This window comes from Lingula anatina, chromosome 2 (assembly GCF_051362555.1).
Source record: "Lingula anatina isolate TDL-2025a chromosome 2, LinAna3.0, whole genome shotgun sequence".
Lineage (NCBI taxonomy): Eukaryota > Metazoa > Brachiopoda > Lingulata > Lingulida > Lingulidae > Lingula > Lingula anatina.
Window position 1 is genome coordinate 25,907,671 of NC_141768.1, and position 18,526 is coordinate 25,926,196.

The following is an 18,526-nucleotide window of genomic DNA, read 5'->3' on the forward strand; positions in this document are numbered from 1 at the left end:
TTTTCTTTTGGAATTTTGAGCAGAGAATACTTGTTGAAATACAGGATACATCGTATGAAAATGTGTCACGAAGGTTGAAGGTGCAAAATCGTGCTTATTTTCAGTCAACTTGTTTCCTAATAACTTGCTGCATCAACCGACAGCACAACAAAGAACATCAGAGAAAAAATCCTGTGAGGCTGTAAATCGTTGTCAGGTGCCAATTTTGCATGTATGCAATTTGATATGCCCATATCTAATTATTCTTTGGTGTTTTATGGTAAGTGCCATAATTATGATGATGTTTTAGAATTCTTTAAGGACGTGCATGGTACATCCAGGGGGTGCATCTTGATAGTCCGATAAGTTCATTGATCTGCAGGTTCATTGGTCTAAAGCTTCTTTGGTTAAAAAAATCATATCATTTTCGTCACTTTTTCATAAAAAGGTCCATTGGTTGTAAGGCTCTATAGTGAACATTCGGACTATTATTGTGCACCTCAGTCCAGCTACAGCCTCCACTTGTACAAAAAAATAATAATAATCGCTATTAATCGGCCATGTAGCTTGCAGGAGCTCCGTTTAGGCTATTCTCTTGCGTAATATGCCAGGCTATTAATCAGGCTGTCAATCTTTCAAAACGAAACACTAGAGATGGAGCGCCAAATAAAAATAGAACTTTCAATGTTAAAAGGTCCCATTGTTCAATACTAACAATTTCCAGGCAGCCTTTTTCATTCATGCCCAATCATTTTTCTTGTCTGTCACTGTAGTCGAAAATGCATGGCATTAGAAAGAAGACTTTTCCACATTTCTGTACCATAGAGATGTCCTATTCATTCCAGATTATGAAAGTAATGTAGGCACTTTACTGTAATAAAAAAGACGCTATTTTTCTATGACTGCATGGTCGATCATTATTAAGAAATGCATAAAATTCTCTCAACAGTGGAATGCTTAGCAATAAATCTACTTGCCAGTTACTGGTGGCATGGAACCGATTCTATCTTTAACTCTCTCTAAAAAAAAAAAAAAATCCTGCTGATGCAAAAATTAAAAATATACCCTGGGGTACAGAAGGGCATCTGTAGGGTCTATTTCTCTAAGAGCGCATTCAGACCAGCAGACTAACAGATCCTTGAATCAAATATGGCAACCCATATTAAAAAGCTTGCAGCTTGATTCCTCGATTAAATACTGAATGGATTCCCTGCAGGGATTATACAACAAGCATTCAAGTTGGTCAGCCATATTTGATCCGTGGATCTGTTAGTCTCCTGTTCTGAATGCGCTCTAAAAAGATTTTAAGACTGGAAGCTGACCTTAACTTCAAAACCACTTTTAATTTATTGTAACCCAAAATATATATATATATATATATATATATATATATATATATATATATATATATATATATTTTTTTTTTTTTTTTTTTTTTTTTTTTTTTTTTTTACTGAATATTGCACTGGTCCCTGTCCTGAAGACACCCTAAATGTAAAATCTCAGACATTTCTACCTTGTTGATTCATTTTATTCCCATAAAAAGTTTGGGTATATATCTGCACACTATAAGCTGGAACAACACTGTAGGGAATAAAAATTTCCATCCTTTGGTTTATGACTTATTTAAAGAAAATGGATATCGCAGTAATAATCTTCATACAAAATATATATTCTTAAGGCCAGAAAAGTCCTTCATTCCTTATTTTAGTTTAAAAAAACCCCTTCTGCTCAAATACTCCAAGAGAGGGTAAAATGGTCAGACAAAAGTCTGCTGTGCATGTTTTGCTAGATTGCTCCCATAGTAAGGTACTGGTAATAAAATACAAGCTCTAAGTGGCAGGAAATCAAGTTGAACTTTCGAGCCAGGAAGTATACATCAGTCTGGAGTATCCCTGTGAAAATCTTTCACTATGAAAAATTAAGGAAAAAAGCCAAGTCAAGGTTGACAAATAAAAGTGAGTTGGGTGAGAGAGATTGTAACACCTTTTCAAAGCCTGAAGGCTAAGCTAAGACTTAGTAAGTTCTTTAAATGAAACAGGTCCCTTATAACCAAAAGATGATATAAACTTTAAGATCAGTATTTTGTCTTCTTTCACACAATAAATATGGAAGACATGGCTAGCATTTTACACAAAATTAATTGTTAAATTTGAGTGAACTACAACATATTTATCCTGAACTGAGATAGACCAAAAATATGATCTAACAGTTAAGACCGATTTTTGGTCTTAAGCTATTTTATGAAATCCATCTCTAGGCTGCTTTTTCTCTAAGCCAAGCTTGTTCATTTTTAAAACAATCATTTTTTAATAAATATATTATCATTATCAAGATAATCTTTAACATGGCATCCAAAGGGTTTCAAATCCATATCTTGCGTAGGAGTGTAACAAAAAAAAAAAAAAAAAAAAAATTTAATAACTAGGACCTTGTACAGTTCTTATGATCACAAATTCATAAAATTGCAGTCAGCACAACAGATACATTAGTGGGACACAAATGCAGTGCTGTTAATTCAATTGTGCAACGTGCTTGTAATATACATATCTAAATTACATGAGTATGATCGACTTTCCTCTCAATTAGATACCTAAATGTCTGTTTAAGGGAGTCATGTCATCTCATTCGCATTATCAGTCAGAATAAAGCCAGGCTTCCAAATATAATTCCTGAATAAAACCAAGATTTTGTTATATATTACTTCTAATTGAATCACTCTTACAACCATCAATACAGGCCAGACCTTTTAAAATGATGACCAAATAAATGAATAAATAAACAAATAAGTACATAAATAAATAAATAAGTCATCTAGAGATACGATGTATTCATGAATTATTGCAATTAATACAATTTTCCCATCAGCACTAGATGTCTTTAAAACACATTTAAAAATGAGGATATCTGTAGATGCCCCATTAACTGAATTTTCTCAGAAATCTTTTCAAGTTATTGAGTTATACTAATGATACAATGTCCAGGCAACTGTCAGTGGATTCGGCCACAGTCCCCATCACCAAACCAAACTCTTTTAATTACATTTTGATAAAAGTGCACACAACATGCTAGAAATGGCCTAGGGGAAAAAAAACAGCATTTCAAAAATCAATACAACCTCTCAGATAAACTCAATCTCTCTTCAAACATTGGCTGCACTGGATGTTTGGTTTGCATTTTGATCCTATCCAGATCTCCACGACCACTGCCACCACCCTAATATTGATTAACCATACATTTTCTCACCACATGACACCAGACAGACACCTGTGAAAGAATGCTTTTTAGAGCAAGACAAAGAAGGGAAAAAAAAACGTAACTTCTTCCTCTAAGAGGAAGGGGAGCTGGCAGTCACTTAGGCTGCTATCTTTTGAGCCTCAATACAATCAGTTGGTTCATCTATGAAACGTATTCCCTCAGTATCTTTTTAATCACTTGAGCTTATCAGCGAGGGGAGTTCAATTAGCTAAAAAACAGAAAAAATTCAATAAGCACAGTCTTGGTAATGCCTTTTTTTTTTTCGTTTTTCCCTGTAAATAAATTGTTAGCCTCTTTAATCCCACCAAACAACCAGGAAGTCACAACCCTTGACGCCTGTTTACAATAACTTTATCTGTCATCATTTAAAGCCCCTGAGATCTTTTTTTAGGCACTGGAACCTTTTGTTGCAGTTACTAAATCCAATCACAAATGATGTGAAGAACTATAAGCCTATATGGCACACAGTGGGAGAATTGACTTAATGCTCCTACAGACTAAAAAAAAAAAAACATTAAAAAACAAAACAAAAAGAAATTGTCATTCACCTCATAAGAGCTACAATTTATTTAGATCTACATGTTATCAATCAATGCGTGTAGATCAATACAAGCGATGTGTCATTCAAGCCACTTTTCTCAAGGAGTTGACTGCATTTTGTTAGAACCTTGCAGTCCTGTTGTTACTAGCATATTTTCTATTTAGCTAAACAGCATATTTTCACCAAACCACTTGAAAGCACACAAGAAAGCATACTACTAAGTCAATGATTTTTAAAATTTTATTTCCATCTTCTTTTTACTTCCTAAGCTTTTGGTCAGACCTCTTTCACATAAGTCAAGAACACTGCCAGCTTGATGACATGATGTTCTTTCAAATATTGCCAACTGTAATCTATCATTTTGGTCTATCAATATTTCCTCTTTACAGGTGTTAATCTATATACTGTTAATTATAAAGTGATGCTCCCTTCAAGCATACAAAAAGGTCAGATTGACTTTATATATCTGGTACATGTGCTATTCCTCTTAATTTCATGAGCCTTAAAATTATCATTTTTTCAAATCATCAGGAAAACCTCAATCATGTTTCCAAATAAACTAAGATGGCAGCCTCCGTGAAATCTTTGTCAGGTGCAAAGGAAATTTCAACTTTTGAATTATGGCTCACAGGTCTGACCATTCTTCTTAAAACTGTCTGTTAACAATTATCGATAACTCGCGTATAAGAAAGACTGTAGTAGAAGGGGGCACACAAAGCATCACTATTAATGAACTTTGGGACCCAGGCCCATAGCCAGCAATTTCAAAGGGGTGGTTCTTTTTCTGCAAAAGTAAACCTTTTACCTTGAAGCCTTTGTGAACCTTTATCAAATTTTATCCAGAGCAGACCTTTTTCTTGACAAAAAGGGTGGTTCATTTGAACTCCCCTTGGTTATGGTCTACGGACTTTTTTCAGATAAAAGTGTTAGTAAATTCATAATGAATTATCAAAGCCTTAATTTTCTTTTGAATTCTGCTGTCTAGTGGCATCTGGTTTTAAAATTATTAGTTTTGTAGATAAGAATCTTTTCTTGAAATTTTAAGGTCTGTGGCTAAATACCACAGAATATGGCCCTAAATACCAATTCAAGAGATCCTTTGCACTCACATACATGCACACACACTTTTTCAACCATATTTTGCATCTTAAGATAATCGTTAAAAAAAATTAAGAAAAAAATTCAAAGTGTTAATTTTTAACACTTTATTTCTATCACATTAATTTTTTTAAATAACTAATTATTAATAAAACAGGAAGTACAGGTAGAGCAAGTCAGAAGTGAATCTAAGTACACCTGACAAGTACCCATGTTATATTATAGCAATCCTGACATTCTTGAACCAACCCCATCAATAGACACAATTTTATCACTTCTACATCCCCCAATAAGGTCCTTTTTCATTTCTATCACAGACTTCTCATGTTAAGTTGTCTTAATTACACCGGTAGTCAGATCCCATCACTAAAATATCTTCATTTTCTCTTACTATGACTCTTGAAACTTCCATAGTAAAAAAAAAAAAGAATATGTTTTGTATGTTCATTAAACCTACTAGTAGTTGAAAAAAGCTTTGCTTTTGGATAAAAAAAAAGAGTCAGTATATTTTTCTTTCTTGATAGAAAAACAACAATCTTCCAAAAGCTGTTGTACAAGTAATTCCCCCTCCACAATCTATCAGAACTGAATATGTTTTTAAATTAACATGGTCTAGGTCATTTTCTTTCTTTGATTTCACATTCTCCCCTTTCATCTTTTACTTCCATTCTTAATTCTAGATGGTTTCATACAAACTTACATTTGGCTGTTATCAAAAGCTTATTACTTATTTAATAATATGGGCACATTTGCTATATGCCATTAGGTTATGCCATAATAAATACACAGGGGAATCCAGAGCGCCTTGCCTGAGGAGGAGGAGGAGGAGGAGGGGGGGGGGGGAATGGTTGAAAAAGTGGTTCATCAATCTTTCTGACCCTGTCAATTCTTGGTATCCTGACTCCACCCCTGAGGTGTCCTGATAAAAGAAACATAATAAAGATGGGGCCGTAGCAATAGTCCGAAGGATCACTGGTCTGAAGGTTCGATAGTTCAAATTAATGCATGAATAAAGTGTATAGTGTACTAGCAATAAAGTCAAGTTCATCAAAGGCGAGTGCATATGATTTTTCGGACCAATGAACCTTTGGATTATCGAGATGCCCCCATAAAGATGAAGCCAGAGTGACTCAACATTATACTACCTAGAACTATAGTCGAGTACCTGTGCTATGATCTAGGAAGTAAGAAATAAAAGCCCATTTATCAAACATACAGTATCTTTACCATGCACTGACAGGCAGTGATAAAGATGTAGTTTCCAATGCCACCACCACAATTATGATATTTCATGGACCTAACTAGAGAATTAGGTCCATGGATATTTCAAGCATGCATTAACTCTTAAATAACATCAAAAGAAAAGTGACAAATTTAGGACATGCATGTTAACAACAGGTATATCAAGGTCACCTTTATCATATCAAAATTTATAAATATTTGGTGCCCTTTTTTATGATGACACGGATTGATGTGACATCGCTCTACTTGTACAATGAAACTTATTATTCTTATATAATATTACCGCTGTTTGATTGCCATTCTTGACTGTAATCAAGGTAGTAATTTTCAGAGCATGATTTTACAAAGTAGGAATGTGTATCAATATAAAAAGCAATATCATACAAGGCAGCAAAGCTGTCAAATGTACAGACAAAAAGCAGACAATAACAATGCACAAAACAGGCTACTGTCAATTCTGATGCAAAGGTACATTATGCTTAACTGCAAATTCAACATCAAATTTTAATTATGCTCAACAGGTAATACCAATGTAAGTGAAATGTGTAACAAGCGTAAGGCTTCAGGCCCATGGGAGTTTAAGTTCACACTTTGAAAATGCCAGAATGAGAAAAATGAAAATTTCACATAAAACTGCTTAAATTCAATAATAAATGATAACCCATTTGAGCTGGCTTTCTAATTTGAACTGCATGCCAATCCTACAAATCATACTTGTAAGTTGAAAATAATAATAAGTAACATAGTTTTCTTTTCGTAATGTTTGTAGTAGCAGTGGAAAAAGATTTTTGTCAATTTTGATGTAACATTACATAATAAATTACAGAATAATTATCACTAATTTTTGATTATTGACTATAAATAGCATGGACATGTAGAAAATTTGATTACCATTTGGCTTCATGTCCATGGGAGCTTCGAGTCCCACAATGAATATGCCAACATGATAAAAATGAATATTTCACTAAAATGTTTAACTTTCAGAAAAAGAAGCCAATTAGACTGCTTTTCCAACTCAGGCTGCATTTTAGTCCTTTGTTTCTTTTTTGAAAGTTTGACAATCATAAGTAACATGGTTTTCCCATAATGGTCATCATGGCAGCAGCACCCAAAATTGTGTTTTCTTCTATTTTAATGCAATATTACATAATGCTTAACAGCATAATGACCATCAGTTTTTAATAATAAAAGATCCGTATCGTGGATTTTCAGAAAATGTGATTAGCATGGGTCTTCAAGCTCGTGGAGGTTCTAAGTCACACCTTGAAAATGCCAATATGTGAAAAATTAAATTTTCACAAAAAACTGATTAACTGCCAAAAAAATTTACCAAATAGTCTGCATTGCCCACTGAAGCTTTATTTAAGTCCCATGTTTCTTCCTGTAAGTTTGAGAACAGTAAGTGACATGGTTTTCCTTAAATGGTCATCATGGGAGCAGTGTCCAAAATAGGGGTGTCTTCAAATTTTGATGCACTATTACATATTGTTTAACAGGATAATTACCATCAATTTTTAATAATAAAATATTAGTATCATGGATATTCAGAAAATGTTCCTAGCAAAGGTCTTTAGGCCAAAGGAACTTCAAAGTCACACCTTGAAAATGCCAAAATGTAGACAAGACAGCACTGTCCTGAAATGTGTTTTTTTCCATTTTTAACAATTTTTTAACATATAACAAAATTAACAATTTACTGCCATTTATATATGATCAACTAAGAAAATTGATAAGATGGGAAAAATTTCAATAGAACAGTGTTTAATGTCCAATTTCCTCCATTCTGAGTTTCTGAACATAGTGAATGAATGAATCTGACAAACTGCAATGATATGAGTTTATTTCCATTTGTGAAACACTATTATACAATACATGATAACAAGTTTACCATCATTTTTACATAATCAACTAACAATGTTGTAAAGATGCAGGAAATGTCAAACAAACACTTTTACGAATCTTATTAGTTAAATAATGAGACTGTTAACATGCCTAAGAATTGAATCTGAGGAAATGTGAAAAAACAGCATAACTTATAAAATAATGGCCCGATCATGCTGATTTTCGAACTTGACCTACGTTTTAGTAAGATTGATTACTCCTGTGAGTTTCATGACAACAGGTCTATCGGTTTTCCTTGAAATGTGTTAACGATGTTGCATATATGCTGAAAAGTAAAAAAAAAGCATAACTTCTACAATAATGGCCCGATCATGCTTATTTTCGAACTTGACCTGCGTTTTATGAATACTCATCAGCTCTGTAAATATAAAGCCAAAAAGTAAAACTGTCTTCCACTTATGGTGTAATCTCTGAAAGTGCACGGCAACAGTGACGGCGACATGATCGCCGACGGCGACGACAGGCGCAGGTGATGGCAATATGTACATACATATCTGTGTCTGTACATAATAAAATATATGTATCATGGATTTTCAGAAAATGTGACTAGCATGGGTCTTCAAGCCTGTGGAGGTTCTAAGTCACACCTTGAAAATGCCAATATGTGAAAAATTAAATTTTCACAAAAAACTGATTAACTGCCAAAAAAATTTACCAAATAGTCTGCATTGCCCACTGAAGCTTTATTTAAGTCCCATGTTTCTTCCTGTAAGTTTGAGAACAGTAAGTGACATGGTTTTCCTTAAATGGTCATCATGGGAGCAGTGTCCAAAATAGGGGTTTCTTCAAATTTTGATGCACTATTACATAATGTTTAACAGGATAATTACCATCAATTTTTAATAATAAAATATTAGTATCATGGATATTCAGAAAATGTTCCTAGCAAAGGTCTTCAGGCCAAAGGAACTTCAAAGTCACACCTTGAAAATGCCAAAATGTAGACAAGACAGCACTGTCCTGAAATGTGTTTTTTTCCATTTTTAACAATTTTTTAACATATAACAAAATTAACAATTTACTGCCATTTATATATGATCAACTAAGAAAATTGATGAGATGGGAAAAATATCAATAGAACAGTGTTTAATGTCCAATTTCCTCCATTCTGAGTTTCTGAACATAGTGAATGAATGAATCTGACAAACTGCAATGATATGAGTTTATTTCCATTTTTGAAACTCTATTATACAATACATGATAACAAGTTTACCATCATTTTTACATAATCAACTAACAATGTTGTAAAGATGCAGGAAATGTCAAACAAACACTTTTACGAATCTTATTAGTTAAATAATGAGACTGTTAACATGCCTAAGAATTGAATCTGAGGAAATGTTTAAAAACAGCATAACTTATAAAATAATGGCCCGATTATGCTGATTTTCGAACTTGACCTGCATTTTAGTAAGATTAATTACTCCTGTGAGTTTCATGACAACAGGTCTATCGGTTTTCCTTGAAATGTGTTAACAGTGTTGCACATATGCTGAAAAGTGAAAAAAACAGCATAACTACTAAAATAGTGGCCCGATCATGCCGATTTTCGAACTTGATCTGCGTTTTAGTAAGATTAATTACTCCTGTGAGTTTCATGACAACAGGCCTATCGGTTTTCCTTGAAATGTGTTAACAGTGTTGCATATATGCTAAAAAGTGAAAACACAGCATAAATACTACAATAATTGCCCAAACATGCTGATTTTCGAACTTGACCTGCGTTTTATGAATATTCATCAGCTCTGTAAATATAAAGCCAAAAAGTAAAACTGTCTTCCACTTATCGTGTTAACGATGAAAGTGCACGGCGACGGCGACGGCGACATCGACAGGGACGGCGACAGGGACGGCGACGGCGACGACAGACGCAGGTGATGGCAATATGTACAGACACATCTGTGTCTGTACATAATAATTACCATAGAATAGATTGACTTATGAGTATGAAAAAACTCAACATTGACCACTGATGCCATCATAAAACATGCCATTGACTGATGACGTAATTAATCCATATTTTTTGACAAATCAGGGTAAAGGAAGCATATCATCAATCAGAAAACAACATGGTGAATGAAAGCAATGCTGTGACTTTTAATGTTATCTCGAAAGACAACGACATCATTATATAATACAGTAAGACAATTAGTATACACTTTTCCTAAATATGTGGTTTTGCAAACCTCAGAAAAGTAATATCTACCACAGCTGTGCTTAAAAAAATATTTCAACCTCAGTTCATAATTATATATTCTAAATTTATTTCATATGAATCAGTATTTTGATCAAAAAATTCTAATGATACCACATACATTTCTCCAGAACAGGATTCCTTGAAACCTTGAATCACTCTGACTAACAGCATCATGCTTACAATTTTTAAGGGGCTTTAATATCTCAGGTTCAGTGGGATCTCTGTGTAAAGGCCCTTATAACAGGGATATCCCTCTGTGTTGTAGGCTTTCAATCTCACATGAAGTACTTTGGTAAATCTCATTAAGATGCATTGGAAGCAAGTTGACAGGTCAAATCTTTGCCACTTAACCAATCCAAATGGCATCATTTACAGTATTTTCAAAAAGCAGAACTAAAAGAATTTCATATTTCCCAAAAAATGATATTTGAACAGATATTTTCTGCTTTCTTTCTGTGCTATATAAAAGCCTTGGTTGTTGTACCAAACCTTATTTGAATAATTATATATGCTACAGTAATGCCTCATTCATTATGACTAGACATTTGAAGAAGGTGTAATTATAAAGCCTTTTTTTTTGGGGGGGGGGGGGGGGGGCAGGTGATCAAGTGATTAATTTGGTTTATCACTTGGCATGTAAGTTTAATTTGAGTTGTGTAAGATACTAGTTATAGTGATTCATATGCATTACAGGGAAACCTGCTGGTTACCAGTTAAATTAAAAACCAAAATATTTTTCATATGGTCCATGTACAAAAATCCTAACATTTGCCCTTTATATGGAGCAGGCCCGTAGTCAGGGGGGGTTCGGGGAGTTCGAAAGAACCCCCCTTTTGCTGGGAAAAGGTTCCCTCTGGGTAAAAATGTATCTAGGCACATGAAGGTTTCATGGTAAAAGGTCCACTTTTCAGAAAAAAAGAACCCCCCTTTTGAAATTGCTGGTTACGGGCCTGTGGAGATTCATGGATACTGCAACAGTCCAATGCTGAAAGAGGCAGAAGCCAAGATAAAGATTCCAGGGTACTTTAAAGACAATCAACTTCACTCATTTCACTCAGCCTATTCTTTGGTATACCTCAAGGGCTCTACTAAGGTTCAAACCAATCCGAAGCCATTATTTACATCTGTGAGACCTCTAATTGGTTCGATATATTCGCAGTCTCCCTTGCGGTGTTAAAATGAAGGGGCATGTCATATTTTGTGCCACGGGACTACATGAGAGTAAAAGAAACTATGTAAGCTTCAAATCTGCCCTTAAAGTCATACATTATTTGAACATATGCAATAACCACATGTGAATACAATTCATTTAACTACAAGCAAAGGCATGGATTTGGTCCGGGGCCATTCCGTGGTATTTTTTTGCTGTTATGGAAGGACATTTGACACTTCAAATGAAAATATTTTCAAAAGTAAAAAAGTTACAAGGTCCATTTTTTGTATGTTTATTCTTCTATATGTAAGTTATAATTAGGCAAAAAATTAGGTTTAAAAAAACTAAAGTTACGAAAAAATTATAATAAATAGTTAGCATCTCGGAAGGACGTGAAATGGACATGGAATTTTAACTTTCAACTTCAACACTAAAATTCTGCTCTGTCTGTGTAGATATTTTTAAAATCAAATCAAAATATGAATATTTGATTATTTTACTTTCTCGGTGTATAAAAATTTTTTTGGAAAAAAAATAATAAATTTGAAAATTTTGCATATAAAAAAATCAAGTAGGCGTCATGGAAGGACACGTCTCGGAAGGACGTTTTGTCCATGGCTAAATAAAATGTAAAATAAGGCTAATAATAATATTTTATGAATACATACCAGCATAATTTTGATGAATAATATCAAATGTAAACATGTCTTTCCATGGTAATATATTTCATCTTCAAACAAGTTACTAATTTTGACTATAATATAAGTTCTCATCTGCTCTGATCATCTTTAAATAACATTGGGACATTTTTTGAGAAATTCTTACCAAATCTATTAATTATAAATATAATCAATTGTGTAAATTATAATAACTTCAATATTATTCATTCAAATGAAATGTTTCTCAGTTTAAAATGCTTCTATATATAATAATTGTGAATTTTAAGTTCAAGATTATCTTGAAAGACATAAGGGTTTTGGGCTCATTGGTCACATGACCTGTTATGGTCCAATCAAAATGCCTCATACTTGCTTCCACTGTGCTAGGTGTCATGTTTAATGCTTATATATTTGGATTTAATTTCTTACTGAAGTGGTTCTAAGCAAAAATAATTTCATATTTTGTTGGCCCCTTTCATGGTTGAGGAGAATATGAAGTTATAAGTTTTTAACTTTTGTAGTTACTGAGAAAACTTAAAAAATAGGTACCAAAATCATCTCGGAAGGACAAATTGATATTGATTAATCCATTATTTTATAATCAAATATTTTTTTAATCTAATGCACCTGACTAAATGTAAGAAATAGGTTATATTTAATGTATTTAGCCTTTATTGTTTAAAATGATCTCTATTATGAAAAATATATCAAAAATAAAAATGTCCTTCCGTGACACTATTTTATAAGTTTTCCAGATAAAAGTGTCAATAAAATCATAATTAATCATCAAAACCTAAAATTTCTTTTGGATTCTGGTGTCTTATGATGTCTGGTTTCAGAAATTATAAGTTTTATAAGTAGGATTCCTTTTTTAAATTTTGAGGTCTGCGGACCAAATACCACGGAATGGCCCTCCGAGTTTCAAAGGGCACTGGAAACTTACCTCTCACACACACTGCCAGTAGAAAGGTAAGACTGGATTCCCATACCTAGATCGATCTAACAAGATCAATTCATCTCCAAGGGGTTTCTCACTAAATTGCTTTCAGCTTTAAGTGGCTTAGATGTCTGGCACACCTATTGAAGCTGCTATAAACGATAATTAATTACCCCCTAGCAGCTTCAGTTGGATTGACAGACATCTAAGCTGCTTAAGTTGATTGCAATTTAGTGAGAATTCCGTCTGGAGATATATCAATCCACAGTTAGTACGATAGGGTCTGGAAATGGTCCCTACAGTGTGGAGTTGGGGAGACCATCAGGAATAAGCGGCATCGCTTTTGAACTGTGGTTGGCCATATTTAGTCGGTGAATCTGTAAGTACTCGGATCATCCATTGTGAATGGGGCCTAAGATTCATGTGTCTTCTTAAACTCCAGGTACATGAATAAGAAAACATCAACCTGCATGATATTACCTTTATGATGAGAACTTGTCACCCATTTCATATGTTACCACATTTCAACCACACAGTCATAACACAATCATATTTCCTTTAAAAATAGATGCCACTAGGGTACAAATCACTGACTCACGAAATACTTTTGTTGTAAGCACTGTCTTGCAAAAATATACAGCACACATATTAGGCATTGGTTTACAGAGTAATGCTTCTGCAAAGTTAGACTTCCAGGACTAAATCATCTGCTCATGTAGCATAATGATAACTTAATGAAGCACAACTTGTGTTCCAAGAGTTCCTGCAACGGGAAACCAGAGCTCAGAGAATGCTTAAAATCTGACTAATTTTAACAGGAAAGTTAACAGAAAAGATTAATCACTTGCATCAAAATTAAAGAGAGATTTCAGATTGATTAACATCAGATGACTTGAATATATTCCATACAAGTAGCATTGAACTGTATCTCTTGCTTAAACCATTCAGATAAGATTACAAGGAAGTCTGATATAGTAACAGGGCTAGATATTTGCCATTGAAACTCACTCGGGCAGGATTCAATTTAAAATCTATACTAGAAAATACGTCTCATGTAACATAAGGCATGAATGGCAAGTACCGAGTTCCCCTTAGACAGTGAAAAGTTTCAAAATCTTTTTATTGGAATTTTTTCAATAATAACTTGCTTTCTTTATCTTATATCCCAAGTATAGGTCTTAATTGGTCTATCCCCATTCATACTACTAGGTAGAAGTTTTTGACTAAATTTTTCTACTCTCATGGGTCATGGCTACAGTACATACACCAAGATCCTATAATAAGCATCAAATACTTGACCAGTGTTAATCATAACATTGTGCAAAAAAATTTAATTTTTCTTTTTTTTCCTATTTTTTTTTAGCTTTGAGGTACACTGTTTCACTATTTTAAAACGCTCAGTCATATAAATTTATCCTTGTTAAAAAAAAAACAAAAAAAACACTTATTAGGATCCATTTTATCTCAATATCAATATCCCCAAGACAGGACACAAACACACACAAACATGCAGTCAATCCTATAGTTTAGCTAACAGCATTACTGTGATTTAAACTTGAGTGTTCCGCAAATATTCTGTCTCAATTGCTCACTCAAAGTAAAATACTGGAAGCCTTGATCAGTCGATGATGACAACGGTATATCAAATGAATAATTGAGCCAAGCAAAACATTACGAATTCTACTCCCTAGCAGCAGATATTAATAATTTCTATCAAGTAATCAAGGGATTAACTCAGCTCAAAGTGATACATTGTTTGGGTTTATTATTTTCATCAACCTCATTACTGGATTTCCACAATATTGGTATTTTTTACCTGAAATGCCCCGATTGACAAATAGACTCATCAATTACATCAACACACTCAGCCTATCAAAAATGATTTGCCTCACAGATTCTTCATTCTATCAATTGCTCGAATGAAACAAGTTGTACATAATGAAATTACTTGCTGGCAATGTACATGCAGTTATGATCTAGCTGCTTTGTCATGCCTTATCACAAGGGCTGTAAATTACTAACTGGACTTATAAAGGCAGTTATTATGTATCTGATGAAATGCAAATCACGGATATATGTTAAATGGTATCTCAGTCATACCCATAAACATTTGACAATTGAACTAAATATTAGATGAAAAGAGTGCATGTGAATTATCACGCTCTATGAATACGCAGTTTATAAATTATAGCACTCATAGTTAAGCCCCTAGAGTAGGCTTAATCAGCAAAACTCATTGGCCTGTAAGCAAATAAGTACTGTAGCTGCATTATTTTCCATGCAATATTCAGTTTAGCTATTAACAACGAATAACATGGAGATGGTTCACATATGTAAAAATCTTGAATTGCAGGAAATTCCTACCCTCTACCAGGGTCGCAGTTATTATTGTGGACATTTTTGGCTGAATGACATCAGATCAAAATGACTATTCATCTAGAGACATATATCTGTGAATATCTGTTGAAAATCAATCTGTCGCCCTAGTAGAGGGTAGGAAATTCCCATGATTTTATATGAAGAAAACCGAAATACTGGCACAGAATGGATATAATAAATATTCAATAAATTTATTCCAATACATTCATGTAAATATTTGACCAAAATGATTAGTCCAAACAATCTTTTTTTACAAAGAAAAACAATTTCCTCCAGTATGCCTTTGCAGCCATTAAAAACTTGGGCCAAAAGTAAAAACAAAATTTTCTGAAAAAAAGAAAAACCAGAGTGTCAACAGTTGTTACCCCTCAAACATCTGAGAAATAATTGTCTTAACTTACGGCAAAGTAGAAATATTCAAACATGTGTAGCTCTATCTACCTGGGAAGATCTTGGGAAGATAAAGCTGTGGTGCACTGCATCTGTTAACAGTTCTCCCCTGACAGGTGCTGATTTCTTGCTTGCGGGCACGGCCAGGAAATAACAGCTCACCCGCCTGCTCTAACATTTACTACTCCCGTCCTGTGCAGGCTCCACTAGTTAACAAGCCAACTGCAGTACCGAAGGTTTAAATGAATAGGAGCTGGTTAGACATCCATATACTCTATCGGCTCTATGCTCGCCTTTTTTTCCTGTAAATACAACCAGGGGCTGCTTTGAAGTAGAGACTTGTGCTGAGCGTCAATATGCTGAAGAAATATGCTCTTGACTGTTGTCCCTTTTTTAAAGCAGCCAATTCTTTCTCTGAAACAACTCAACAAGAACCAAAAGTAATTGATGAAGGATATTTATCTATCCTGCAGAATCCCTTTTTTTTCTACATGAACATGAACCAATGCTGGTACTGATCGAAGCAAGCACAGCTGATGAGAATCAGTGGTCAAGATGAATGAAAGATGGTCCTCAGTACAATTCCTAATGCCTTAGTACACTGTAACTGCGATATGAAATGGTAAATCATAAGCTAAATCCAAAACCGAAGATTAAAATGATGACATTCATTTGTTGACTATAAGAACCGATCCAAAGCTCCAACTCCAAGACCCTGTCCAACTGGCAGTGATTTTCAAAACCAGTCCATTGCCAACAGATTTTTCTCCTCCACACTAAATCTCTGTTCCTTTAAATGCCAGCATCCGACTATATTGAATGTTCAATAAAAGCTAATCACTTCCAACACCCTGACTTGCTATTATTTGTCCCCCATTCACCAGAGGCTGAATCATGTCAGAATAAATCTGCACAGACAAAAAGAGCAGGGATTGATAGTGAAGAGCAGAACTATCTACCATTGATTTGCAACTAAATCTTGTTAAAGCAATTGGTTCTTATGAATATTTGATGCACGTTAGAGTTGTCCCTCAAAAATCTGAAGCGCTTCGCTGTAATCAATCTGCGCTAATGCGTTTGCCGAAACCGTTCAACAGCAACTGGGACTTTCTCCAATACTTTCAGTATTTGTGAAAGGCATTAAAATAAACTTGTGAACACTACCCTTCCATTTAAAGGGCACAAATCAATGGCAGCCTCCGGGAAGTAAATAGTTACCCTAAGTACGGTGCTATTAATTAACGAAGACTGCCATGCAAGAAAGACAAGAGGATTAATATGATCCTTCCTCAGAGCAGCTCTACCTCTTAGATTCTTGAATTATCCTTAATTTATTAGGAAAAATTATATAAGGAACAATGTTATAAACTTAATTGCTGCTTTATCAAGGGGGACTTATGATTTGATGGGACCTTGGTCCAGCGTTCTTTAAATGCCTATGGATCATGATTACAGCCAGGTTATTTTAGTTACAGCCCAACCCATTCATTTTAAACTTAATATTCGAAAAAGGCTGGACTCCTGAGAGATTTCATTAATATTCAATATTCACTACTGAGATTGGGAATTAAATAGAATGTACTTTTACCTGCACTTGGATGAATCTATCTAACACTGAAGTGCTTCATTTCCATAAAGCCATCTATAATCAGACTTCCCACATTCATTGGTTCAACATCAATTCTCCCAAAAATAATCTTTTATACTAAAGAGGAAACAAAAATTAATCTTTAAAATTAAAGACACTTTCCCAGTTAAATTCCATGTATAATTTCAAAAAAAAAAAATTTTTTTGTTAAATTCTTATTAAATTTTAATTAAAAATGTTCTGCATGTTAGAATTACAGTGAAGAATACAAGTCTTTTCAAATCCTTAACTTGGCAAAACCTACGAGCCCTGAGAAATCATCCATATGTACCTAATTTCTTGATGGAACAAAACAAATAAATATAATATTTTGTCCATCGATACTATTACTGGCAAAAAAACCATTAGTGATGTAATATGGTAATGACTCGATCTTTTCAATGGGCAAAAATTATTAAACTTTCAGATACATAATTCTATAATCAGAAAAATTATATTTTTATATAGTACTGCACAGAATAGAACTATAGAGTAGCCTCCTTTTTAATTCTGTTGCTAAAACTCAGTATAAATGTTCTAAGTTGAAGAAATCATGCCTGTAAAAATCACAATTTTTTCCTCCATTGAAAAGACCAAGTAATTACTGGACTTGTGTAACACTCTTTTAATTGCCCCAACTGCCAAGTACATCAATGATGATGCAATGTCCAGGAATACACCTCACTTATACTTAATATCATATCACATCATATCATATCATATCAAGTACATGACCATAGAAGTGTTGGCTTTAATAAAGACATTCTGGTGACATATGTTTTACCCATGCTTTGCAATAAAATTATTTAATTACAATTTTCTGAATAAACAAAACATACATCAATGACAAAAGAGCTTAATCTGATACCTCAATGGGGAACAATATCCAGCATGTTTTATCAAATATATATACTTTTGCTTTTATTTATATTCAAGTTTGTCAGACCAAGTTACACAGTGCAGAGTCACATTTTTTTGTTTCCTATGTGAAGTTAGCCTAGGCCATGATTAAATAAACTGAAGTATATACTTGTTGTTAGTCTTTCACAAAAATAGAGCAGCTGATACTTAAAAAATAAGAAGAAGAACTGCAATCAAATAACATATATATTTTCAGGATTTTTAAAAATCTTTTTCATGAAAAAAAAAATTGAAATGGTAAAA

General features: G+C 33.8%; 1 protein-coding gene across 1 annotated transcript in view; it reads right to left on the bottom strand.

The window, feature by feature from the left end:
- The window catches only part of LOC106153775 (regulator of G protein signaling 7), a 64,390-nt gene that overhangs the window by 43,342 nt on the left and 2,522 nt on the right, over window positions 1-18,526 (bottom strand).